Source organism: Aquila chrysaetos, chromosome 2 (genome assembly GCF_900496995.4).
Source record: "Aquila chrysaetos chrysaetos chromosome 2, bAquChr1.4, whole genome shotgun sequence".
Classification (NCBI taxonomy): domain Eukaryota; kingdom Metazoa; phylum Chordata; class Aves; order Accipitriformes; family Accipitridae; genus Aquila; species Aquila chrysaetos.
Genome location: NC_044005.1, coordinates 46,544,204 through 46,568,648, shown reverse-complemented (window position 1 = coordinate 46,568,648; position 24,445 = coordinate 46,544,204). Strand labels below are relative to the sequence as shown.

General features: G+C 48.6%; 1 protein-coding gene across 2 annotated transcripts in view; it reads left to right on the top strand.

Annotated features, from left to right (window-relative positions):
* The first annotated feature begins 8,273 nt into the window (after positions 1-8,273).
* The window catches only part of CD82 (CD82 molecule), a 41,483-nt gene continuing 25,311 nt past the window's right edge, over positions 8,274-24,445 (top strand). The window contains exon 1 of one of the 2 annotated variants that reach the window (XM_030030348.1): positions 8,274-8,377. The gene's annotated coding sequence lies outside the window, so the exon portion shown is untranslated. Of the gene's footprint in view, positions 8,378-21,019; positions 21,135-24,445 lie in introns of those variants that run through there. The other variant, XM_030030357.2, reaches the window with a different exon arrangement.

Genomic DNA, 24,445 nt, shown 5'->3' with positions numbered 1-24,445 from the left:
CTCTCAGAGAACGATCACCCGTGGCTCAGCCCAGATGGAGGTGGAATACAAATTTCATTGCCAGTGCTAACCATGAAAAGATTTTTCCCATTTTACCAGAAACCACAATCTCCCATAGTTCCCAGACTGCTCAAGTGATGTATAGCTTGGTAATTGTCCTGAAAGATAAGGGAAAGCCTCCTCTGCGGTTGCATTTGATATCGGCCTGATGTATGGGATCGCTCAGTGCCGGCTCAGTGGAGGGTGTCTAGAGACAGCGTGGAGTATGCCTCTCTGCCTTCTTCTCGCTGGGGAAACTCTGCTGGTGGCAAGCAGGATCCTGAGGGTTGCAAATTGCTTTCCCACATCTAACATCCCTTTCATAGCAGCGTTAGTCAGTGTTTGGCATGAGGAGGAGAATTAAAGAGTTGTTTATAGCTGCTCCGGAGCCTCCTCTGCAGAGCTGCCACCCCTGCAGCATCCCTACGCCAGGGACTGAAAGGAGCTGCCGAGGGCAGCTCAAAAGGGTAGGAGTGAAACGAGGCGTGGAGGGGGGGAAAGTCTTGCAAGTGGAAGAGGGAGAAAAGCTTCTGGAGTGGGAAACCTTCACCCACAGCAAGTGGCAGAAGCCCCTTTTCTCGGCTCAGTGCAAGTGGACGAGCCCTCAATCAGTCAACTGTCAGAAACACTGGGTGTGGCAAATCCTGCTAACCAGACTGAGGAGCCTGATATAGAGATCTTCCAGCTTGGTGCTGTACAGAAAAGATGGACAACTTAAGATTTTCAGATAAGACTCTGCAATGCTTGATTTTCCACTTCCCAGAGAGAAATGAGGATCCTAAGAATTTGGGATAAGATTGTCCAAGCAATCGGGACAAGCAGCCGCTAGATGGCACGTCCATCCTTGTCCAAACTCCGTATCCCACAGCCACGAAAGTCCAGGATGTCCCGCTCATCCCACACTGGCACAGCAAAAGGATGAAACGCTATCATCTCGGCATCTGCTGTAAGAAAACGCTGGCACACTTTGCAGTTATTTTGCATTGGGGATCTGCAATCTGATGAACATTCCTCTGTGATTTTGAAAGGATTTAAAAATAAGCTGCGCACAGATTTTGCAAACTTGCTCTCACTGGTTTCAGTGGAGATGTACTAGGGCTGCAAAGAGCATTTATGTGCAAAACAGCTCATAAAAGGAAATATACAGTGCTTTGTTCTCCCACAGGAGGGCTAGTGAATTATTTGGGTAGAACCCACATGAAGTAAGAAGTTATTGGTAGATACTATTTTCCAGATCCTCAGCTGCTGTTATGTGGTATACTTCCCTCGTTTATACTAGCTGAGAGTCTAGTCTCTAGGTCTCCAGATCAGAATTAAGCAAGACACCAAGAGGTCTTTGGAGAAAGGAGCTTTTATTTGAGGGGACTGCCAAGCACATTAGATTTGGACCACTTTCTCTCAGAGATTTAATCTCAGAGGAACTGGCAAAACAGAAAAGGCCCAGAAACGGGAGTGAATCAAGCACATTAGGACATTTATGCTGTAAGCCACAGTGTTTTCCATGTGTAGCAGCAAATATCTGAAGTCTTTCAGGGAGTTTCAGTGTAGCTTTTGTCATTGAAAAACCGGCTTGCACTATACAGAAATCAAAAAGGAAGCCAAACTCATGGATTTCCTTATCAAGTCGGTCTTATATACCATAAAGAAGTTTGGTTCTGGCGCAAAAAGGCTTAAATCACTCCCCCCCCCCCAATTTTTCCACTACAGTATGAAGAAGGATTAGAAGCACTGTACAGGGTTTTTTAAACTCTCCCTCATCTTCTCTGTTTGTGCACAAGGGAAAAGACTGTGCTTTTATTTGATGTTATTTTGAAATTATAGCTTTAAAAAATGCTGTTTTGTGAATTCAGTAAAGTAACACTTCGTGTTTCACTTGCATGCCTGTGAAGTTCTCTAGCATTTGTTAGAGGGGGAGTCAAACCAGTTCTCTGTAACACGAATTAGATCAAGTTGGACAACAAATATGTTACTTTCATGAAAAAAAAAAAATATTTTCATTTCCTAAACACATTTTAAACTGATGGGGAGCATACAGCAAAGCTATACAGCTGGGAGGGGAGGGAAAGGGAGTCTCACATTTTGTGAGTTCTCTACGTTGCTAATCACTGTGGAGTCGTGGTGCCCCACTGAAACTTTGGGGTACTTCTGCCATGCAAATAACAAAGAATCGTCCCCAGGAGAGCACTACTGGAGATCCAGCCCCAGATTTGAGACTAAAGAGAGACACCAAGTGGAAGCAAGGCACATGACCAGTTGCAAGTCATCAACGGACCTCAAGGATTTCATTCCTACACGCGTTTCATTGCAGCTTTACACGCATAAATCGGTGATGCAGGGGCACATTTGGGCACCTCGCTGACCATGTGAGTATTGAAACATGCATCTGCGTGAGAAAGAGCAGAGAAGCAAAGGTGGAAAAGAGACTTGTTTCAATGCAAGGTTTAAAATTGGCTCTACGTAGCGAGGAGGTACTTGGATGCCTTCACAGATGAAATTGAAGGGAATTAAGTCTCTAAATACTTTTGCGGATCTGAGCTTATGTAAGAAGCATTAGTGTCATAGGATTGTTTGTTCCACTTGCCTTGCTCCTTCAGGTAGATTGTGCCAGTGTTACACACATTTCCCTGAGAAAATATCCAGCCTGACAGTGCCAGCCCTTGAGTGCTTTCATTTACTTTGGCAGACCTTGAACTGGGTTCTCCTTCCTTGGGTTTTCTAAAGTGTTTTTGTTAACTGGACTGAAAGGGATGACTTCTTACCAGTCTTCAGGGCTGTGGGGTGTGGAATGAATACTACCTAAGCAACAGCACCTGTCCCAGCACACCCCCAGGGCAGATCAACAGGGAAGCTTTCCCCATTGCTGGGTAATGTTCGTTCCTCTCTATCCAAGGTAACTGACAGTTAAAAGAACTGTCAAGAAGCAGATGATGTTTAAATACACTTATTCAGCCTTGTATCACAGACAGAGCTGGTCCAGGTCAACATGGGTGCCAGGAGTGAATCACATATGAGATCTGCCCAGATGTGCCCGTGTTTCTCTGGTGCAAATTCTGTTCTTCCTTTTTGAAAGACAAGGGCAGATCCATGCAACTTTGCATTCAAGTCATGGTCTTAGGAGGAAAGTAGTCTTATTATCAGCGCTCTGGCTCCTTCTTCCTACTATGCAGAAAAATGCATATACTCATCCAGACAGCCTAACCTCAGAAAGACTGTTATGGAAAGTTATTATGCAAAATAGCTCAAATCTTGTGGGAGGGGAGGGATCTCATGGTGCTTTGGCATTTCATAACCTCCCAGTGCAAAGCTGGACATAAAATTCAGAATAACCCTTCAATCTGCAAGTATTAGATCAAAACAAGGTTGTAAGCAGAACCTATTGTGCTCCAGCACAATAACAAGAAACAAGACCCTACTTGGTTCCTGGAGGAACAGTGGATATTCTTGTTGCTCTCTGAACAGGAGGTTGTGATTCAAGGTAAGACCTCTCCTGCAAAAGGCACAGACAAGACGCCTTGTATCTCCAAGGAGAGCGAGCACACTTGAAGAAGCCGAACGCTTCTGTGTAAGAGGAAGAAGAAAGATTTTGGTGTCTAATATGGAAGCCTTAGGAGTAAGGTCAAGTTCTGCAGGTGTTTATCCATACCTACGCTTGTTTAAAAGGACTGAGCCTGAATGCCACCTCTTTGGAATTAGTTTCTGGTTGCCAAAGATGACTGCAAAAGGCACAAAGAGGATTGTAAAATTGGGTTAAGTCCTAGCTCAACCAAGTTCCACAAAGTCACACTATGGATGCTATTAGCCCAGGCATGCCCAGGTACTGAACAGAGCTCAGCAACACAAGGAAAAGCTCCTTAGTGATTGGGATGCAGTTTTGAAACTCATCTGGGATTTTCTGTCTTACCTGCCTCAAATGAGCAGGCCCATGGCAACAGTCATGGTCTCTTCTCTATCCAGAGATGTCTATGACCTGCTCACACTTTGTGGAAGACCTTTTGAGATTTGTTTCTATGAGGATTTTTAAAAAGGGAGAAATTTTGGAAAGCACAGGGTGGTAAATCTTGATGATTTATTCCAGAAAATTTCCCATCCCAAAAGTCAGATAGGCATCCAACTCATGGGGGCACATGCTCCCATACTTGCTAATGCTCAATGGATCACAAAAGCTTAGAGTTCAGAAGTCCCAAAGTTAGTGCCTAGGAAGACACATCCCCGGGTGCTGCATTTCCTGGCACCCATCGAGGGGGGAGCAATCTTTTCTTGCAAAATATTGAGTTTGGGAGTGCAGTCACCTCTGTAATAGTCAGCTGTGAGGGACCCCTATCAGGGTTCAAAATAACCAAGCTACAGAAGAATCTGCTTCCCAGTTACGTGGTGCCTCTGGCAGAACAGTTTCCCTTTGGCTTGTCGAAGTCTTAACTTCTGCTGGAAAATGTCAATTGCCTGCATTTCTCCTTTCAACCAGGGGAGGGCAATTGGTCATCAGGAAAATTAATTCGGTTTACTAAAGCTGACGTTCACTCCGAAGTCATAAAAAGCAGAATTAGTAAAAATAATTAGTCCTGAAAAAAACCAACAGACTACTTTAAAAACATACCTTTTGATAAACATTTTTTTCCCTAACGCAACTTAAAATAGTCTCCTCTTGCCTCAAAAGACCCAGCAACCACTGCACTTTTACTGCTGTTCACTCTAACCATTATTCTTTGTATATGATTAATCTGGTAATAAATCACAGGTTTTGGCAAATAAAAGAGCATTCCACTTACAGTGCCATGACAGCACTTCTGTCAAATTAGACTTGACAAAATATGTAATTTTAAATCGTGCTTTGCATTCTATCTATTTTATACTGTGTTATTAAACAGACACTAACTGTGAACTGTAAGTTGTTTGATCGTGTTTTTCCTTTTGACTTGGAATTTAAACAGAAAAAATACAGCAATTCTTTACGCTGTTTTTGAAGTCTTTCCTCCTTATCAAAGCAATTTTGAAAGAACTTTTTTTTTCAAAGTTAGGCTATTTCTCTTGATAATTACAGCAGTCATCACTGCACCACCTGAACCAATCCCTCAGAGTTTTGGCCCTGTCAGCACAGAAATCCTTCCCCTCTTAGAGCCACAGTAATGTGTGGCCAATTCAAAGACTTTTTAAGGGAAAGAAATATGCAAACGTTATAAAGCCACATGTGTCTTCCTCTTTGTTCTCCCTAACGCCAAGGACTAATTTCCTGCTTCTGATATACGTAACGCTGGGCAGCAACCTGTGCCATCTGAACCTCAGACTCCTTCTTCTCAGAGATCCTCTGAGACTAGAGAAAAGCAGTTTAGTCCCTTTCACTCTGCAGCTTGCTGCAGAACAACCCCGAGACCTTCCATCCCTGCTTCACAGAGAGACGCGAAGGGCTGCCTGTGTATACAATGGTGGGAACTTGCTTGCTCGCATCCCACTGTTCCAGGATGGCTCCTTACCCAGCCAGGCATGGTTTTACCAACAGAGAAGGAGGGGGCCGTAGCTCCCTCCATCATTAGCAGCCACCCATAATTAGTAGCCACCCATGCAGTACCTGCGTTTTTCATTGCAAAGCAGTGGGGCTCTGAGGACTGTGCAGCTTCTCGCAACCCAGAGCAAGGCTGCAAATGGCCACGAAGGTGCAGCACGGCCAGCTCTGTGCAGGGCATTAATATTCCCCTGTGCCTGAAGGAGACAGATCTTGTGTACAAATAAATCAGGACCTGTACGAGGCTGCATCCCAGGGACTTGGCCTCGCGTGCAGACTTCTCGTGTTTATCCACAGAATAGGCCGTGACTCGATTGGGTAAAGAGATTAATTCCTTCTAAAAAGAAAGTATTCATTTGACAGGGAATGGTTGTTGTGTTTGAAATGAAGATGGCCCAAGGCAAAACCAAGATTGCTTGGCTGAATGACCTATTGGCTGGTCTCTGGCTCCCTTTGAAACGGTATTCAGTCTTCAGCCTTACACACCACATAATGGTGGGTTTCTCCAGCCTGCATGTTTTCTTACAAGCACTTTTGTCTAATCACTAGCTGAGAATCCAGCCTACTGTGTACTGTTGTAAAAGATGCTGTTTATACTTGGGCTTTTAGTTTATCATCTGCGCACAGTTTAGCTGCATCTCTGCAGATCTGTTTCTCCTCTGTTGCCAAGTCCCTGTCGCAAGCCCTCAGAAGAGGATGATTCACTTCAGACTTTCTAATAAAATTCAGGCTCTTTGGAAGCTCTCTTTTAAAACCTATCCCCTGTTCTCAGCAAATGCAGTGGTATAGACTTAATGCTTTTCTACAGACTCACTGATTCATACCCGAGTAGCACTGAAGCATAACCAGTTATACATGCAATCACTGATGCATATATACCTCCACACTGCCCTTGCTAACATGTATCCCATTCTCAAAGCCATTAACACGAATTCATTCCGGCACCGGAGCTGCTGGAACATACACAATCCATTTGCACTGCACTTTGTAATCACTTTTTATTTTAAACCCATTTTCTCTAAGAAGGAGCCTTTGCACTGATGCTCAGGGGGAATATTTTGAGCCCAGGCTTCCTTCCTCAAAGTAAGACACTTTTTGCAAGAACCAAAACCAGGGTACGTGCTCAGTACCTGTAGGCTTGGATACTCTGTCAGTGCACAAATGAGGAAGACTAAATATAGGAGCAGGCAGACACTGCTTCACTTGCCCCGCAGAGCCTTGCATCTTTATAGGTAAGCATTCTGGCTTACAGAGTCCGGGCATAAGCCTGACCAGAAGTTTAAATTAAACACAAAGCCTATTACAGAGAGAGAAGGCGGAAAGAGAAAGTGATTCTTCAACTTTCAATATTCTGTTTCAGAATTGGAGTATTTTTACTGAAGGTTTATTCTGCTTGAAAAGAGGTGCTGGAGCGCTACCTATTTCCATAGAGACGTGTAGTCCCCCAGACTGGCTGCAAATGAGTTTTCAGATAGTGCCCCCAATAATTCTGATGCAAAATTTGTCCTCATCTTAGACACTAACAACTGACCTGACAACTCTTTTGGTAAGAGAGAGAAGCCTGAGCAAGGTTAGGCTTATTAGACAGTTTGCAGGCCGTGGATAGCCGGGTATTGCCGTGGCCAGCTGCAGAAATAGGGCTGGCGAGACCACACCTACGAAAGCCCCTGCGCAGAGCGAGTAATTTCACTTCCACCTTATCGTCCCTCTTCTGCTTCAGCACCTGTAAATGCAAGAATTGAAACGAAGTCAATGCGACGACTACAGCACAGGCTAGAAAAGGACCTTTAAAAATCTCTTCTTCAAAGTCTGGTGGCATAGTGAGGAATCACCCTGCGGGTACGGAAAGGTGATTGAGAGGCATCTGGTAAGGACAGAGTAGGGTGGCCATCGTACACCTGTCTCAGTACAAAGGCCAAACTGGTTTTTGCTGCCCCAGGATCGAGGACCGTGGCCTTGAGCTGCATGACCTTGCTGTTCCTCCTCCTGCCAGGGCAGGGGAAACAGTGAAAGCGAGGAATGCTGCTCCTGAGGAGGGTGAGGGACCTCCCGACCTTCCCTCGTTTTAGGATTGGCTCGCCTGGTTTGGTTTTAGTATCTCTGAAACGAGGATTTAAAGAGGGTCACGTTATCGTTACTGTTAGATTACCTTGCCGCTATCATTTTTATTTCTGTTCTGCCAGGAGAGAAGAGGCAGGATCCCATCGGGCACGTTAAGCCACACGCCAAGAACAAAGAGCCGGCGCTGGGAGCTCGCTGCCCGCCGCACCAAGCGGATCCGCTGCACAAAACGGGGAAACCCAGGGAAACAATGCCAGGACACGGGTCAGCAGAGTAAACAGCAGCCGCAGCAGACTAGCACCTCGCCGTCTGCGATCGCCGGGGCAAACAAGAGCTTAACGGGTTCGCAACGGGGGAACAATACGGCAGCCCTGCTGGGGTTCACTTAGGGCACCGAAATTGCCCACTGGGGAAAGAAAAAAAAATAAAATAAAAAAAAAATCTTGGAGTGGGTCATCAGGCTCGCTTTCACTTGGCGGAGAGCCACAGCCCGCCTCTGGCAAGGAGCGGGCAAGCTGCGAGCGGCCTTCACCGTTAAGGCGGGTACGTCCCTACCGGGCAGGCCGCAAAAAAAAAGGCGGGAGGCCGGGCCGCCGGCTGAGGCGCCGGCGCTCCGCAGCTTCCCTCAGCGGGGGCCGGGCTCAAGGGGCGGCGGGCGGCGGCCCGCCCGGGGGCCGGCTCCACGCAGCCGCCGTGCTCCGCCCCGCGGGGCCGGGAGCCGGAGCCACATCGGCGGAGAGAGGGAGGGAGAGCAGCGGACCGTCGAGCCCCGCCGAGCAGGTAGGCGCGCAGCTCTGTGGAGCCGGAGGAGAGGGCGAGGCGCGGGGTGGGGGGACACACACACACGGGCTCTCTCTGCTGAGCCCCGGGGGTCTCGGAGGGGATTTCGGCGGCGGGGACTTCCCCGGGGGGGCTTTCTGCAGTCGAGGCGGGGAGCCCCTCACTCGGGGGGGGGGACCGGGCCGGCAGCCCTCCGGGCGTCCCGGGGAGCCCCCGCGTCGCTTCCCCGGGTGGGTGGTTAAGTGCGAGGGCCGCGGGGAGCCCCTCCGGGGGTGGCGGCGGGGGGGGGGGGGGGGAGTCCCTGTTGCTGCCGGTTCGCAGGCGTGTGTGCCCGTTCGGAAGCGGTGGGTGAGTTTCGATCCTGTCGTGTAGCTGGTCTGTGGCCTAAAAAAAAAAAAAAAACAACAAACAAAACAAAAAACAATAAAGAATCCTCGTCAGGTGCGGTGGAGCCGGTGTCACGCAGGAGCGTGTCCTGCAGGCCGGACGCGTTGATTGCTGTACAGCGGTTTCGGCAGGCTGAACGTGGATCGGCCGTGTACCGGCCAGAGCGGGCAGCGCTGCTGCCTTCAGTGGGACGCTGTCCTGATTGATTTCTGAGATGTAGGTGAGATGCCTCTGGAGCAATCTTGCCTCCCGTTACAGCCACAGAAATCTGGTACAGGCCCAGCCTGCCGTGTCCCTTTTTTTTTTTTTCTTTTTCCCTCTCTTTTAAGATGACAGTGAAGAGTTCGGAGTAGTGCTTGCATTTCAACAGCTGGGTAGATGTTGGCTGTGAATTGTCTTGCAGTGGGGCTGTTAACAAATCTGTTGATGAGGGGATAAGGGCTTGTTACAACCCAGGCGTGCTGTTTGTGCCTCAGAGCATAAAAGCTCTGCTGTGTATGCTTTAACATAAAATGGAGCGCTCGGTACAAAAAAAAAAACGGGGGGGGGGGGCAGGGGGGAAGCAACTATCCTGGAATCTAAATGTTGGCTTCGGTAAGCTGTAAAGCTAGTTCAGGATGAAGTGTTCCTGTGTCTTGGACCAGCTCTAGCATTTCCATCTTGCGCGTGAGATGAGAGTTTAAAACTTTACTAGCCGTGCAGGGGAGGGACAGAGTGTCCTACTGCAGTGCTCTCGGAGGTGGTGGCTGGGGAGAAGAGCAGCTCTTGGAGATGTTTGTGCTGCTGCTGGCAGTAGAGGTTCTCAGGGATGTAACCCATCCCTGCACTAGCGAGGCCTCTCAGTGTGTAGCTTCTGAAAACACCCGTGTGCTTTTGTGCTGGCGAGGGTGTACAGCTGGAGGGTGCCATCTTGAAATCTGCCATCGGTGATACTTCCTCTCCACAGAAGACTTTTTTTTCTTTTTAACTTTCTCAGGCACCTTGGGCTTAAGAAAAATCTTCAAAGACCGAGGTGTAAGCCTGCTGCTGTGAAGCTTGCTCGCTGCGTGAGAACAGTCGAGCAGAAGCGTGTGGCTAGGATCCTTTTGGTGGGCCACCAGGTCCAAGCGTAGAAACACTGCTCTGAAAATCTAGAGGGAGGTATCTAGTGAGAGGAGCAGTCTCAGTAGTGTGCTGCTGCATGCTGTTGTCAAGATAAGCGTATGACAAACAAGCTGTAAAAATGACAAATTACTCAGATCTTACTAAATACTGCATGAGCACTAAGTGGAAAGAAAGTGTTAAAGGGCGAGGAGGGCACTGGTGGTGTGCCCACTCTGCAGTGTCACTGCGTGGGTGGTGGCAGTCCTGCCAGTGTCCCATCCCAGGACCTCTTTGTGGTTGCTACAGTGGGGTCGTTTTTAACATTCACCCTTGTTTCTGGTCCTTTGGCTGGAGCGAGAACTCCCACACCTACGGTTGTGTTTCTTTAATTTAAAAAAAAAAAAAAAGAAAGGAAAAAATCCATGGGCGCTTGCTCATGTTGGGCTGCCACATGGGTGAAATGGACCTTTGCCAACTGCTCTGCAAGCCAATGTGTGGATTTGGAGTGGCTCAGGGAAGTGAGCAGTCTCTCCTCACTCCTAAAGTCTTTTCATTTAACACCTCTTTCATAGAAGGATCTTGCTTCCAAAATAACTTCACTTGGTGGAGCCCCTCTGGGCCTGAACCCCCCTTGGCCAGGGCTTCTCCGCCCTTGCCGAGGGCTCTGGGGACCGCTGGGATGACATCCTGGTCCCTGTGCCACAGGGCAGGGGTGGCTGGGTGAAGTCTTGCAGCATCCGCTCAGCTTCTTACCTGCATGCGACAGAAATAGAGCAAGACGCAAGCTCAGTGCCTGGAGAAAGCTCTCCCTGCGGGCGATCTCTGTCCTGCTGCATGGAAGCTCCTCCCTTAAGAGGATTTAGCGGCTTTAACGATGCGGCTCATCTGGACTCTCCTCATTCCTGTTATTGTCTCTATTTTAGTTCTCGGGGGACAGGCAGGTGTAGTGTGACCTACAACTGTAAGCTGGTGCGGGAGATGCTCTAACAAGGCCTTCCCGCAGCTCCACAGGGATTTCCTGCCCCTGCTACCCAAGCCGCTCTCTGCTTCAAAACTCCATGAAGTGCAGGGGGGTTCATATGAAATTCCTCATTTGACTGTAGCTGAGGAAAGGTTTTATCCCTCTCCTGTATCTCTGGGTCCTTGTGTCACAGCTGTAAGGCAGCAGGGGACCATCCAGGACTGCAGACATTCATGCGGTAGATGTTTAAATTGGAGGTGCGGGTGGGAGTTTTGCAGACCTCTGGTAACCGCGGGGCCCGAGGCGCTTTCCAACTCAAACCGTGGCTGTGGTTCTTGGTGCCCACTGGCACCATTGCAGTGGGAAGCATGCAGCAGAGGCAGAAGGTGCTGCCGCAGGGACCTTGGGCACCGATGGCACAGGATCTGTTACGGGAAAGCCAGGGTGATGCTGGGAGGTGGACCGTGCCCCATGCTATCTGAAGCGGTGATTATTGCTCCGCTTCAATGGTGACAGCGGAGTGGCAGCCACTTTCTTCCTGGTTTCCTTTCTGTTTCTGCTTGCTGGTGAGTGGGAGGTGCTGGGTCTAGCAGGGCTTGGGCTATGGTTGAGTGGCTTGGAAGGCCAGAGGAGGTAGCAATGCTTCCAGTGGGCCTCTGCAAGAAGGGATGATGGGAGCCTCAGTTCTTGCACTTCTTCCTCAGTTTCCTCTTTGGAAAAACTTGTGTGCGTCAAAATTAACTTCTTACTGCCAGGAACTCTAGCCCTCACCCTAGAGTGCCTTAACTTCACCTCTCTAAATTAGGAGCACCATGTCTACATCCCTTTTTCCTCCCCTGCCTTCATTTGTCTCTGAACGTGGATCATGACATCCTGGGATCTGGAGTCCTTATGTACAGCAAAGGGTGAGCTGGGCCCAGTAGCCTTGCCCCCTGCCCCGCGTTGTCAGCTTTGACGGGCTGAGAAATAAACTCTGCTCTTGCACTGACACTTCTGTTGGAGGAATGTGGGATCAGAGCTTTCCACGGGCAAATGATTAATGACACGTGTGTGAAGGGATGGCTGTGTGAGCCACCTTCCCTTTAGGAGCTGTGTAATGAGCTGCAGTCGTTACCTAAACACCTCCATCTCTTCCTGGCTCATCTGTATTCTTAAAGAGGGAATGAAATGGAGGAAAGGCTACAAATTACAGGCTCTCTCTTGGCATGGTAAAAGGAATAATATGGGAGGCACAGCCAGTGCCAGCAGTTCCTTGACGGTCAGTCGGCTGTGGCAGAGCCTGTTTGCTGAAAGCTCTCTGGGCTAGCAGGGCTCAGAAACACTGAAGCAGTTAATGGCTGACTTGAACCTAGACAGGGTGATAAGTGAAGCACAAGGAACTGCGTGCTGGAGATTGCTTAAATCATTACTTGCGTGCGCTGACAGATTCAGAGCGAGCTAATTTTCTGGAAGAAAGATGAGGCGTTACTGTGGGCAGCTCTGTGAAAGGGACTGCCTGGTAGATGACAGCAGAAAAAGGGAATAAAATAGTAGCCTTTTGGGATGGGGACGGGGATTGGAGACTGCCGGCTCAGTACCCAAGCGTGTGTCGTCTTGGACACAGCAGGGCCAGGGAAGCTGGGTGGTTTGGGGCTCATCCAAAGCAAATACAGGGGAGAAAGGGAAGGAGACGAAGCTGAAGGCAGGCTTCCTCCTGTGGGAAGAGGCATATGCATGGGCTGTCTGGCTGACTGCTCTAGTTCTTTTATCTCCTTGATGGAGCTTCAGAACTGGGACACCACCATTTAAAAGCAAGTCAAATCAAAGTCTGGTGCACATACTTTATTTCTGAAACTTGCTGCTGAGGTAAGTGGCCTGTCTGTCTTTAAGCAGCTCAGGAGCTGGGAAGGGCCAGCTCTTCTGTGCTACTAGGAGCCTTGGACATGGGCAAAGGACTGGTGGCATTTGTTAAGGATGCTGCTGGGCTGCTGTTTTAGTTTCTTTGCAGCACAGCCTTGAGCAAACAGGTGCATCCTGAAAGCGCTTTACCCTTTACTGCAAAATTGTTGCTGGGCTGTAAGCAGATCGCTGATCTCTTCCAGTATGATGATAATCCCATGGCCATGTGTACTGGAGAAATGCTGATCTGGGACAAGCTATATTCGTTAGGATATCCAGCAGCCTGGAGGTTTGAAGTTATATAATGGAGAGTTCCCCTTGTAGGCAAAAATAATGCTGCTTCAGTCAGAGGTCTCTCGTATGCAAGCAAAGGAAGGGATGAGCTGTCAGAGCTGCAGCCATGCACCTTGAGCCGAGCTGAGCTTCCCACAGCTGCAGTCGGATACTGCCCTTGGTCCCTTCTGCTGCTGCTCCCCATCCGTTGTCATGTAGGCAGTTTGGGAATTGCGGGAGAGGAACTAGCTTACACGGATTTGCATAGCAGGGCCCAAACTTGCTGTATGGTAGTTTTGCCTGTTGGGAACGAAGGAGGCTCTTTCCCAGAGTTGCCCGGGAGAAGGGGTTGTGGTCACTGGATGTGGCAGTGTCCTCCACCAGCACCTTCCTTTGGCCGCTGCCTCTGCGGTCCGTGAGGTTTCTGTGCCCTTGCCAGGATGGGGTCGGGGAGCCACAGGGGAGCTTGATGTCCTCAGCTCCTGCCTCTGCAAGAGAGGCTTCATACAGCAAATTGTCTGTCTAGTTTTAAAAGCAACCCACTCCAGGACCCTGATTTTGCTACGGGACTGGCACAGGTTCGAGTGAGTTGCCTCTAGATGTTTTCTGCACCGGGGTGCTGTGGGATCACAAGCTGTGCTGTATTGGTGCAGGGCTTCAGGAGCGGCACGTGAGGCAGGTGTGGAAGTAACATCTTGGCACTTGGCTAGGACTGCAAGGGCTGCTGCTGTCATCCCGTAATATAATATGCAAATCCTAAACGCCCGGAGCTGGCATGTCTCCTGTGATGGATGATTAGCTGTTTGGTTGGGAATCAATCGTGAAGTCTAAATTAGCTAGAGGAGCTCTAGTATTGCACAAAACGGTTCAGTGCTCTAGTTAGACCTTTCCAGGGAAGTTTCTGTACCTTTCATGGCATTTCATTTTCTAGGTGCTCTAGTCTTAGAGACAAAAATATCTGTGTTGGGAATGTCTTATTCCCTTCCTACCTGTTTTTCTTCCGATTTCTCCTTGGTCCTGCAGACGGCTTACTTAACATTACTTGGAATACATGTGGACAGAAATTGGAGAGGTTCTGTATTCAGTGGTGTCATTATCAAGTGTTTTTTTGGACTTTGGTCCCCAGAGCTAACATGCCTGCTTTCGAAATTACTTAACATTACTTGGAATACGTGTGGACGGAAATTGGAGAGGTTCTGTATTCAGTGGTGTCATTATCAAGTGTTTTTTTGGACTTTGGTCCCCAAAGCTAACATGCCTGCTTTCGAAAGGCACCATGCAGACTGCTCTGCTCCTCTCCTTTCTGCTTGTAATCAAATGATTTGTAGAGTACCCTTTGCATAAAAGAGTGGCGTTCTGGCTCGTGTGAAGATAGGACACCATCTCTAGTACTGCAGTTATAATCGTGCTGGTGGTGTGGTGCAATCAAAGCATCCTCTTGACCTCTGTGGAGCCAGTCATGTGTCTGCTGTGTGTGTCAGCTTGGATTGAAGCTGCTGGTGATGAGTCAGTCTTGAGTGGCTTTGCTGGAAGGTCCTCAACTTCCCAGTGTGCTTCACTAAGTAAACTCTGTCTCCTGTCCCCTCGCTCCAATTCTTCCTTGTCTTGTGATCATGGAGCTAGGTTCCCTGTTCATACAGAAGCGTGGATCCAGAATACTGTGCTGGACTTGGATTCAGGAGACTGCTCACCTGCAGTTTAGCAAGGCTGTTTTCCCCCCTGCTGTTGCCTTGAGTTTTGCACTGAGTGAGCAGAGATGGGAGCTATTTTCCAGCATCTATGCTGGATGCTTGAAGAAACTGGGGCTTAAAAGGCAGGGAGCAGTCCTAATTATGCTCATCTCTGAAGTCTCTTCTAGCAAGGGAAAAAAAAAACCACACCCAACCTGACAAAACCCAGCTGCCTGGATGTACTTTCCCAACAGTCTGAGAAGCTGCTGGGCTCTTCTTTGCATTCAGATCCCTTTCTAATGCAGGTTTGCAGAGACACTGCACATGGAATAACTAAAGAGCCCTCTGAGTTGTGCGGTAAATCTGCCTATTCCCAAAGGAAGCTCTTTTAATTAGAGAAGGCTTTTGCTCGGCAGCTGCTTTGCAGGACAGTGCTAGACCAGAGCTGTGTGGAGAAGCCCTGGTGAGCCACGTGAAACAAGGTGAAGGCACAGCCCTTCTGCTGCACCTCCCTGGGGATGCCCCACAGGAGCGGGCTGGGAGGCTGCGGGTACAACGGAGGTCCCCGGAGGTTGGTGGTGAGGGGGAGTGGAGCTCTGCGGGGTAGGTCAACCTCGCAAGCGAGCCCCAGCCCTTCTGTGGGACTTTCCGCGGGAGGTGGCTGCTCCCTGTGCACAGGGCTTAGCAGGTCCCTCCCACCAGGTCTTCCAAGGGTGATAACACCTTGTCTGAGAGCAGCTAAAATAGGGGTGGTTGTGCCTGCTCCCGAGGGGTGGGAGGCGATGCCCACGACTGCTGTTGCCTCTCCTGGCTGACGTGAGGGGACCCGACAGGTCGGAGTTTCCCCTCTCCCCGGCTCCCTGGGGGAGCGGTTGTGACTCGCAGCTTCCTGGAACGAAACAGAGGTGACCATGATGCTGTTGCCGAAACTGCGTGGGAACTTCTTAATGTCAAAAGCGGCAGCAAGCTGGCTGCTACCTTGGCAGAAGAGGCTATTTCAAGGGAGGGCTATTTGGAGGAACAGCCAGCTGCTTTAATGCCCGAGTTCAGGACCTCAAAGGCTGCTTTGATTTGATGCTGCAATCCTGCCGGTGGTCGCAGAGCCTGGGTGTTTCTGCATTCATTCCCAATCCATCGTGTTGCAGCTTCAGAGGCTGTCGTGGCGGTGGTTTAGACGTGATCCTATAGTAAAACAGTAAGTTCCTGCTTTTGCGTAGCTTCAGGCAGATGGGAAACCTCTTCCTAGCCCAGCTGCCAGCTATCAGCGAGACCTACCGGTGTGTATTCAAGTAGACGGCTGTGCACCCCGTGCTGTCCCATGGGAACCTAAACAGTTGCTCTTTGTTTGCCCAGAAGAGAGACAGCCTTTGCCACAGGGTGTTTGCTGTCAGGAGGAACAGCCTGTACAGCGGTGTGCGAGCTGAGCCAGGTCAGCGGCTGTGTTACTGCCGTGCTCTCTGATGGTTACTCCTGTGCCCAGGGTCTCTGTGGAGAGCCCCGGTGTCTTGCGGTGGGTGGCTGTCCTGCTGGCAGCCTCCCGTCAGAGGAGGAGCCGGCTGTGGGACTTTGCTGGGCTAGGTTTCAAGCTGCTGCACCAGCGAGGGGTGGGCAGGTATCCTGGGGGCAGAAGGAGCCTTGTGTTACAGCCATAACCTGCACAGGTAACATGCATGAGACCCCTTGCTGTAATTTGATGTCGTTAGTAAGTTTGGCTTGATTTAAAAATTGTAGAACTGATGTGGAGTAGAAACGGTCTTCGGGGAGCAGGCTGTAGGGGAAAGACCACAATGTGGTGGGACAGAGGCAAGTAAGGAAAAAAAAAAGTGTCTGCAGCCATGTTAAAAAGTAATCTTAGCCTCGGTCGTGATTTACTGATTAAAGATGAAACAGCCCTGTTCCGCCCCCCCCCCCCCCCCCCCCCCCCCCCCCCGAAACGAGAGGATTTCTCTCTGCATTGAGGCTTATCTGATATTTGTAAATCAGTTATTCTGGATAAAAGTTCTTTCCTTTTAAAATAAATACCTCTGAACTACTCTTTTTCCATCTCATTCTTCTAGCATTGCTCCATCAGATAGTCTTCTGAAATATTTGTGCTCTAAATTTAGAAAAGGAGACCCTTTCAAGAAACTAGAAAAGGCCACCCAGCCTCCCTTGGTTCAGGTTCAGCTGAACCCGTTTTCCAGACCACTGTGCATAGGTCTGCAGACTCCAAGGAGGCCCCTCCTTTTCCCAAAACAGACGCAGCTTTTCGAAGTCTTGCTGTCTATTTTAACTGCCAAATTCCTGGGGAACTTAGCCCATATGTCTGTTCCTCTTGGCTTGAAGCAGCCCTGTACATAACCTACGCATGTGGTGCTTGGAAGGATGGATTAATTATTTTCCTTTTTTTGGATGGTGTTTGGTGGAGGGGTGATCTTAACTGCAGGTGGCAGGTCTATAATTGAGTAATGTTCTCACATTGCTCCAATTAAGTTGCTCCAATTAAGTCTGCTGGGATTACCTGCCTGGTAATGTGGCAGTCAGCAGGGTAGCAAAACACCTGCGTGTATTGCAGTCTGCCTTGGCCTTCAGGACCATCTTCACAGAAGGGAAACCAAAAGTTTTTGAGCATCTCTTCCAGCTAGCTGAGTGTTTTCTGGAGGCCCCCTTTGTTTTCCAGCTTTGTCTGCTGAGATTTCTTATTGTGGCATTTCACTTCTTAGGAAAGGCTGGAAACGAAGCGGCTTCACTGCAGCTTCTGTAACAGCTTGTGCTGTGTTATTCTTCCTCCTCACAGTGCTGCCCTTTACTGCTGTACAATTGCAGCTTTCTTTTGCACTTTCTTCCTCCTGTAGGAAGAACTTGGAGTGAGGAGACTGCTCTGTGAAGGTGGAAGGAAAAAGTGCTAGGCAATGCTGCCGTACATCTTGGAGACTGTACAGCAGCCCCTGCCGGGACCGATTCTTCCAGAGTTGCATGGAATTGCTTCTGAGCTGCATGCTCAGAGGGAACAGACCAGTGAGGGGTTTGGCTGTTGTGGCCAGGTGCTGCCAGTTACAAATGTGAAACTATTTGTATTATTCACATTGATATTGGAGGGGGAAAATGTGGTTGCAGGTGGATATTTTTGAGTAGAAGGGAATGACTCAAAACATCTGTGCTCTAAACTCTTGTACTTTAGGGCTTTTCCTTCCCCCCTGCCCTCTCTAAATCATCACTTTGGAAGAAGGAGCTGCTTGAGACAGAGTCCCTTCCTCTGAAGCTTTTTATAGTTCTGCCTTTCTCTTTTCATTCATGCCCGGTGGTAGAGTCAAGTGGTATCCGTGGTGTGAAACTCAGGATATTGTGAAATGTTAGTCCTCAGGCTGTCCGTGATGGTGCTCATCTCGCCAGCTGGCGGGCCAGTCTCCAGTGGGGCGCAGGTCTTGTGTGGACCTGGCATGGTCTGATGGGAAGTAAAGCTGCTCCTAGAGTAGAGGGCAGTGAGTGGACAGGCTGGGTCCGGCAGTAACCTTTCGTGGCTGCGGCACTGCTGTTGCGCGAATGGCTCCGTACCATTGAGTCCGTTGAGTTTGGAGACGCCTGGCTTAGGTGTCCCTGTCTCCTTGTAACAAATGGGTTTGCTGAGTTGCTTTCCTTGTCCTCCCTGATATGCCTGTCTGGGAGACACTGTGAGATACTTTGTGTGAGAATCTTGCAGGAATCCTCTACTTCTGACTCTGGGTACTGGCAGCCCTGCAACAGGGTCCTTCAGATTGTAGAGTGGAGGGCCCATGGTTATGGTAGGGCAGATGTTGTTGAAGAGAGGTGGTTATTACAGCTGCTGATCTGTGGTCTTCTGTTCTAGAATCACATGTAACAGTGCCAGCATACTAGCAGGGGAAGAGGAGTGGTTCGGTAGCCACAGGCATACAGACAGCTGGTAAATGGTGAGGATGCTGCAGTTAGCAAAAGGTGTATTTGGCAAAAAGAAGATTCCTGAGATCACAAATAGTAAAGGGACTATTTCTGTGAACAGGCCTGTCCTGGTTTCTGCTGGGATAGAGTTAATTTTCTTTGTAGTAGCTGGTATAGCCTTATGTTTTGGATTCAGTATGAGAATAATGTTGATAACACACTGATGTTTTCAGTTGTTGCTAAGTTGTCTTTATACCAAGTCAAGGATTTTTCAGCTTCTCATGCCCAGCCAGCAAGAAGGCTGGAGAGGAACAAGAAGTTGGGAGGGGACACAGCCAGGGCAGCTGACCCAAACTGGCCAACAAGGTATTCCATACCATGGGACATCATGCCCAGTATATAAACTGGGGGGTAGTGGGGTCGGGGGGGATCGCCGCTCAGGGACTAACTGGGCGTCAATCAGTGGGTGGTGAGCAATTGCATTGTGCATCACTTGTATATTCTAATCCTTTTATTATTACTATTGTCATTTTATTAGTGTTATCATTATCATTATTAGTTTCTTCTGTTCTATTAAACTGTTCTTATCTCAACCCACAAGTTTTACTTTTTTCCCAATTCTCTCCCCCATCCCGCTGGATGGTGGGGAAGTCAGCGAGCAGCTGCGTGGTGCTTAGTTGCTGGCTGGGTTCAAAACACGAGAAGGCCAAAAGATGCATCCCTTTGTGGCCTGAGGCACTTTTTTGTGCCAGTGGGACTTCTGTGACTTTCTGGTCATGCTGGGTCTGCAGTAGTCTTCCAGCTCTGCTTGATCTGTGGGGCTAAAGGGTTAAAACCTTTGCTTCTTGAAATCAGTGCCTTGCTATCACCAAAGGATCTGATGCAAAGCATGTGATACGATTAAAAAGACTAATAGCCTGTCTCTTCTGTTGTTTGAGAAGGCTGACTTAATTCTAAAGCTTTACAATCATTCAGAATAACAAGCCAAAGGTCTGTGTTTGCTTTGTGGTGGTCTTTTTTTGTTTTTTTGTTTTTCTTCCTTTCTGCCACTCAAGATCCTGTGGATGGACCCTAGGGGGAGAGGTCTTGGGGAGAATCCTGTTGCCAGGAGACGCTTCCATTCTCCAGTGGGCTAGTCCCCCAGCAGCGTGGGACTTCAGTGCTCTGGTGAGCGCTTGGCTAGCTTGGCAGGGTGTCCAAGTTCCTCCAGAGGCTTAGCCTGAGAATCAGGAGGGAGTGCTCGTCCTCCTATGCTCTTCTGGGTAGGCAATCTCTAGTGCTTGGCTTCTAGCAGTGTCTGGCTTCAGCTATGGAGTGACCTACTGGAGAGCCTGCTATTGCTGGGAATAGCAGTGAATAAACCTCATTGGGCTCAGCTGCCTTCCCACGCTGGGTGCCAGTGCCTGGGCTCTGCTCAGCCCCATCCACTTGTCTGTGGAGAAGAGTGGTGTAGTCCCAAGGCTCAACAGGCAGAGGGGAGGTGGAGGGAGAGGGTGTTTGTTTAATTGCTGTTCAAGTTGCTAAGCTAAGGAACACTTCCTGCCCTTGAAGTAAAACTACTCCCTCTGCACCTTCAGTACATCCTTGCTAATTCCTGGGAAGAACCAAAAAGAATAGGAAACCTCATTTCCCAGTTCAGGCAGATGCTGTGACTTCTCAGAAACATGTTTGGCATGGGTGTGTGAAATCTAAACACCTACTAGTTATCTGCCCTAGCATCTGAGAAAATGGAAGTAAACTGAAAACCAGTTTGTTTTGAAAGGGAACTTTACAGTAGAAAGTCCTCGACCTTGACCTCTTGCATCTTATGGGAGGAGGTGGTGGAAAAGATAAAAATCAGTTATACTACCTGGCTCCTACCTCTGTGTGGCAATCTCTGGTGCTGTCTCATAAGGTAGATAAAAAGCTTGTATTAAGGCTTTCTTCCTGCCTGGACTGTGTTAGCCTTTAGGTGCTTTGGCAGGGAGGGAAGGCTGCTGGGTCTTGGGAAGGTATCTCCAAGCCAAGTAGTGTTGGGAGGGATATTGTGCAACTTGTCCTTGGAGATTTGTTGACCTCCAAGGCATTGTTTGCATGAGAAGGGAGGCTCGGCTTGGGAGCCTGTCCTGTGCATGTACTTGCACCAGGGATTTCCAGGCTGATGAATCTGACGGCAACAGCATCCTTTGCCTGCTGCGGAGCCACGCCGGGGAGAAGCTTATCCAAGCACGAGCAGGGTGCTGCTCATCTGTGCCAGCCGCTTTGCTGCAGTTTGGGGTGCAGGTCCTGCTCACAGGCTTTCCTCCTCTGTGGGGAGGTGTGGGGCAAGCCGGGGTGGGGGACTGCCTTTGACAGATGCTGCTCGTGGGTGGAGGAGCTGGCAGGGACATCTCTTTCAGAGGTTAAGTTTACAGCCTAACAGCTCCAAGTGCAGAGCCAATGTAGTCAAGTGGCAGAGTTGCCCAACCAGTTTTGTGAAAACTATGCATTTTTACTGTACCTTGTGCTGGTTTTAGTCAGTGTGGAGACCTCTTTCTGGACCCTACCTGCACTGTTTGTTGTACAAATAACATTCTAGTACGTGGTGATCAAAAAGAGAAAAAGTCCACTAAACTGTACTTCTGGCTTTTTCTTCTGTCTGCTATTTCTGATAAGTGGTTTTTTTTTGTTGGCTTGTTTAGGTTTTTTTAGGGGGAGAGGAGAACCAAATGACTTCTGGGACAGGTTGTGGGTTTTTTGGGTTGGGGTTTTTTTTCCAGTTTTTTTGCCAGAGTTGTATCTCTGGTCTTGCTGAATGGAAAGTTTTGCTTATATGGGAGAAATACTGTCCTGCAAATACTGTCATGCTGTGCAAGCATGAGTGTGTGGACTGAAAATAGCAAAGAACTTTCTCAATTTGCCAGTTGTGGGAACTGAAGACCTACTTTAATGTTGGCTTTCAAACTGAAGTGTGAAGTCCAGATGTTCTTAAAATCTGATTGTACCCCTTGCAAATATAGAGATGATGATAGGCGCTTCTAAAACCTGTGCTGCTCTTTGATACTGAACTGTGACTTGGTTTCTTTTTAACAGTGTAATAGTGGTTTATAATTATCTAGTAACTTCCCCTCGAGAGTCAGAAGTACATTTATAAAATACGCATTTCCTTTTTACAAAATGCACAACGTGCGCTTGCTGTTGTAAAACATGCTGAAAAACCTCTGCCATCATAGACAGTCCTACGGGTGCTTTCTAAATCTAGGGATGACACTGTTGCTTGTCAGATTATTCACACAACAGTATACTAACTACGCAAGTCAAACGGAAAAACTTTTAATGTCTTACCATGTGCAACAGGAACAAATCTACCCTTGCAGTGTGAGTTGATGAGTTTCCTCAAACTCATCTGGTTTCCTAAGAAATCTAGTCTTTCCAGTGGTATTTCTGTAGTACTTGCAGCCAGCTGTTGCCTTGCTTTAGTTTGCTCCCCTTACTCCAGCAATAGCACAGGTAGAGGGACTGCACGCATGCTTGAGCCTCTGCTTTGCAAATGTCTTGTAGACACTCATGTTAGGGTGTCAGTGCAAATGTGTCTACTCCTACGTGGTAGAGCAAAATTTGTTGACAATTAAGTATCGTGCTGCAGTTTGCGGGCTGATGTAGCTATGCTGCTATGGCTGACTTTGTGCTTAGCCCTCAAATCATCTCCTCTAGCTTGAAGGCAATTGCTTCTACTTAAGCTAAGAAGCAACTGTCTCTAGAGTAGATGGAATAAGAGATAGTCTGTTCTGCATGCCTTCTTTTCTTCCCTTCTGTTTCCAAAGCTTGTATTATGCAGAAATAGTTTTCTACCTTGCCCCGACACTTTCCTTCAAAAAGAAACTGTAGCTGAATCAGTGACATATACACACACACACACGTATAGAATCATGGAATGGTTTGGATTGGCAGGGACCTTAAAGATCATCTAGTTCCAACAATCTCTGCATCCACAAGTGTGGCCTGTTTGAGGGGGTAACCCTAATTAGCAGCCTTAATTTTTAGGATCTAGCTTCTCCCTCAAATCTCTCCATTGTAACTTTTGAAGAGACGCTGTTTGGAAAATCTCCATGACAAACATGATCTTGTTTATGTTTTCAAGGTCATTACACAGCTGGTATTATCTCAGTGGAGCTTAAGGAAAAGTTCAATGAATTCAGACCTGAGTCTTTCACTGGTTCTGTGGTTATTTGCTTGCCAGAGACAAGATGTACTTCCCAGGTGTACTCAAAGTCCAAGGCCTCTGAATATTAAGGTTAACAAGATGAGGGCACTCTTCTTAGGACATTCTTTTTATGTTAATGTGGCTGTAACTTGCAGTCTCTGCCCTGAGGGCAGTGCTGTACCTGGTTAACAGGAGACTTAGTAACTCTGTCATTGTTCATTAACCAGTACTGTTGTGTGAAGCTGTCCTGCCTCATCACTGATGATCAGGAGACCTTTTGATTGCCCAGTGCTTGTTCTTCATGTGTGTGGATAGAGAAGCATTCCCGGCAGCTGGGCTTTGTGGTGCAAGGGCTTAAAATCCTGCAAAAGATGATCTGTTTCCTCCCCTGCCATTAAAGATGGTGGCTTTCTGGGCTGCCCCTTCCCCAGCCTCTCCTGCATGCCGGTGTCTGGCTTGGAGCTGGAAGGGGAAGTGACTGTTTAGTGAGCAACTTCTCATCCTCAGCTGGTTTCTGTGGGTCTCTGGTGTGGTATACGGCTGATCTGGTTCTGGTTTCTGGATTGGGATAATACCGCACAAAGTAACTGCCCTAGCCTTCAAAATGGCCTTAACCTCATGCAAATTAGTGTGCAGATAAACATCTTTATGGAACCAGTGGCTTGCTGATTCCCTTCTAGGGACAGGTGCTGGTTGCTGTGGTGAGAGGAAGCCAGTTCTGTGACCTGAGTACATCAGTGGGAGCTCCTCCTTCTCCAGGGCTTCTTGGTCAATCTGTCTACAAATGAGCCCAGCTAACCTCGGTCACTGTTGTGGTGTGAAAAGAAGGCAGGGACGTGAAACCAGATCAGGGAGAGCTGTAGAGATTTTTCGAAGTCCAGCCTGGTAATAGTATCTTGAAGGAAACAACCTGTTGCAATGTGTAAGGCTTGGGTAGGGCATGGGGAAAGTGGTGCTTGCCTGCTGTGTCAGGAGGCACTTGCAGTGCTCGTCGTCAGCTGAGGCTACTTTGGAGGTTTGCTTCAGTGGACTAGTTGAACTTTCATCCAAAGATCCCACCTGCCACATCAGGTGCAAGATGTAAAGGATCAGGGGCCTCAGGGTATGCTGCGGAACCTTACTTCACAGCACTGTCTGCTGCATCTCTGCATCTGTCAAGTTGGAAGTTTCCCCTTCGGCAGGCAGGAGGGATGGCAGAAATGAGCTGGCATGCCAGCCGTACAGGGCATTCAAGGTGTTTGTGGGGGCAAGGGGAAGGAATAGCAACTGGAAAACCAATTCTGGTGCTGGTTTGACCTCATCCTAGCCTGGCAAAAGCTAGTAGCAGCATATCCTATAGGGTCTGCCTTTGTTTTACATTCCCTGGGCTTAGAGCCTGAGGGGTGGTAGTGGGGAGGAACTGAGCAAAGTACATAGAAACAACCTGCAGCTTCTTCATAACCGATCATTTCCTTTTCTTAATGAGGAGGGTTTGGGGGAAGGGGAGCAGCATGTTCCAGGCTCTGTAGACGCATTCAAATGTGAACCCCCTTCTACTTGACTTGGAGTATTGGGGCTGACCTTCAGAGCTCATTGCTCTCAGGCGTGCGCGTGCTCTTCTCGAGGGTTTGCAGGAACTTTGCACTTGCCTGTAAACGTACCAAGACGGTGATTTCCACAACTGATCTACTCCGGTTCACGTTGAGGTTGTTCCTGCTTGTCTCCTCCTCTTTCACCATGCTTGTAAATGAGCCCCTTATTTGTGCCGTACAGTGACTTGGCAGCTGAGGTGCTTCAGC